Source organism: Opisthorchis viverrini (genome assembly GCF_000715545.1).
Source record: "Opisthorchis viverrini unplaced genomic scaffold opera_v5_88, whole genome shotgun sequence".
In the NCBI taxonomy this organism is placed as follows: domain Eukaryota; kingdom Metazoa; phylum Platyhelminthes; class Trematoda; order Opisthorchiida; family Opisthorchiidae; genus Opisthorchis; species Opisthorchis viverrini.
This window is the reverse complement of record NW_008751745.1, coordinates 1,081,344-1,084,572: the sequence shown is the minus strand read 5'-3', so window position 1 is coordinate 1,084,572 and position 3,229 is coordinate 1,081,344.

Genomic DNA, 3,229 nt, shown 5'->3' with positions numbered 1-3,229 from the left:
GATTGATCTGATAGAGAGACCAGCTTTCGGTTTCCATTTTAATCGGTCCATTAAGACACTCAGTTTGGATTAACGCGGTTCATCGAAACACCGGATGAATGGCAAGCAACTCCTCCTGTGAATTTCTGGGAACTGTTGACGTTTAGCATTCATTATTCATACCAAACAACTTTCCAACTTTTTACTTGTATCCGGATGTCATCGCAGTTAGCTTTGTTTGTTCTACCAGTTCATTTCTAGTGAGCAAATTAATTGGCGAATTTCGGAGTATTGCGTTCAGAATCCAAAATTTATTGATTTAGCTTTGGTTCTCCTTTTTGTAACACAGACTGATAGACCTGGGCTGTGGGATGCTACTATTTCTATCTTATTGTGGTCACTGAATTCAAATTTAATTAGCAGAGTGAATATCGTCATCAATTTCGTCCTTAAAAACTGCGTACTTGCTGTATAGTCGTTATGGCTGCCACAGTTTTATTCACCGATGATGAACAAAACAGTTTAACACAAAAAAATGATGGCGATTATCTTCTGCCGGAGTAGACGACGAGTTTGATGAGTAGACACTGGTTTCGGATGAGCAGCAACAGTTTGAGCGTTTTTTGTGACAAAATGGTTCGTTGCTTCAAGTTCTGGCCATCACGTTAGCCTTAACCATGGGCCAAATAGTCGAAATTAACTGTAGGAAGTCACCAGTTAGCTGGGTCTCCGTTTCGTGACGCCAACATTCACTTTTGTAGAATGGAAGTAGCAGCTATTTGTGAAGTGAGACAATTTCTGAAATGTGTTGTGTCACTGTGCCGTACTGTCCATCACGATGATCTTATTTCAAAAGACATCGTATAGTTCCAGCTTTAAAGGCAATGTTAATCACTCCCCCAAGTTCTCTTGAAATGTTCTTCACATCAGTATCGAAGTTTTTATGCAGGCGTTTTGCTTGCATTCTGCTGATCGTCATATGAATGACGTAGCAGTCGACCGTACAGTGTTCATAATCGATGATGACTGTTTGCATTAGTCTCCTTTAAGTTTCTCTCTCCCGATGGGACTCCGTAGTCTGCCAAATGCTGTTGATATACGCATCATTATCAGCTGTAAAAACCGCGTACTAGTCGTACAGTAGTTGTAGTTGCCACAATTTCTTCCATAGATGATTTGGGGAGCTGACAAATTGGTGCGTAAAAACAGGTCTTTTAAGTAGGGGAATGGGGAAGGGAGCTATGCACTGGAGGTAGTAGCTTGGATGCACAAGCGCCATTGAGGGTTCGACTGGGTCATGTCTGACAATGTATTTAACCATTGATGTAGCTCGTCTCGGAGTCCCCATCCAGGAAGACGGCAACGACAGGTGCAGCTGAGTTTGCTGGTAGTGGCTTTTACACTTCGCTGCCAGGTCAGTGTTTGACCTCTCCTGGCTCGTTTTCACCCTTCGCGTGGTTGTGCGAAATAAACCTTCGAGGAAGTCGGTCGATTGACATAGGGAGCACGTGCCCAAGCCAGCGCAGCCTATACAGTGTTACCAGTTCATCTATCGCGGACGAGTTATTTCTTCTGAATACCATTTGACGTATTTCAGCATTGCTGATTCCGTGTTCCCACCAGACTCGGACAATGCTTTCAAGATATCGATGGTCAAACACTGAAGGTCTTTTGACGTCCTCGGGGAGCACCGGCCACGTTTCTGACCCGTACAGCAATGTGTATCGCACCGCAGCATTGTAAACTCGACCCTTGACGGATACGCACTTCTAGTTGACAACTTTGTTCTCGCATTTTACGAGTTATCTGTTGCATAGATATGAAATGTGGTGACTTTCATGTGGAAAGAATGCGCCAAACACTTATATTATCATCCAGCTACTCTTGCCTATTTTGGCTGCCAGCGCAGACACTAAGAAATTGAAGTGATTTGATAACTGATGCTACATTGTAAAATGTTTGGGTGCAATTCGTTTCCAAACGGGAATGGGGAGCAGGAACAGCCAACTGCGACACTCGATACTACAGAACAGAAACACTAACCCATTTTAGTGTTTTAGCAGTCCAACATGTGCACCTCGATGCATAGAAATAACCTAACACATTGTCATCGCCTGGCACATTATCCTGTTTAGTAATCTGATACCGCAATATGGAATGTCGTTATAACCGTGGGAAAGAGAACAAGTTTGGGCTAAAGATAATAAGGCCACGCATCAGCCTACAGCGCAGCGGAACAATCATGTGGTGAACCAGTGGCGTACAAGTACGTCCACGCGCACAGACGGTCATCTATGACCAAACGTGACAACGAAAACAACCACTCGAGAACCGGTGTGGGCGTGCAGGAGATACACCGGTTGGTTGAGAACAGATCGACCACCAAATATGGTCACAAGTGAATGGTATAAATAGAACGCCGTATTTGCATTAATACACAGTTTTCTGGCCGCCTTCTTGTCTTCTGACTGTAGCCCGGTAGCATTGGAGAAGGCGAAGAGAGACAACAGTGGCGACGGGGCATCTTTATTTCGAAACTCAATCATGGCAGTCAGTTTCGAACAAATGCAAGCCCTATTGCAACAGCAACAAGCGCATTTTGAAAAGTTGCAAGCACAATTTGAAAGATATCAAACGAATTTGACCGAGACGTTATCGCAGAACTTTTCAAAGCAAGCAATCGTAATATTATCAGCACCAGACAATGTTCCTTCACCGGAGACTCTGACGCAGCATCAGTGAGTTCCATTATGATGCGGATTCTGGCTTCAATTTCGAATCTTGGATCCATAAATATGTTTCATATCGATTTGGTTAATGTGTCAGAAGAAAATAAAATTCAGCTCATGCTTCCAAAGTTGGGCGTTGCTGAGCACGAAAAGTTTTTGATCTTTATTCTCCCGAAGAAGAGTACGGATCTAAGCTTCGATGAAGTGGTCACAGTGTCATCTCAAATATTCGGAGGATCCACATCGATTTTCAATATTCGTCACAAATGTCTTACGATGTGCAAAAAAGATGAGGACTGGGTTAGCTATTCACGTCATGTGAGTAGAGAATGTGAACGGCCAAATTTTCACAAAATGACGAGTGCCTCATTCACGTCTGTGGTCTACAATCAACAAAGAGTGCAGATTTTCGGACTAAGTTACTGAATAAAATCGAGCAGAACCCTGAGGTCACACTACAGCAGGTGACTGCGGAATGCGTACGAATGGTGAATCTGAAACACGATACATCGATGATTCAA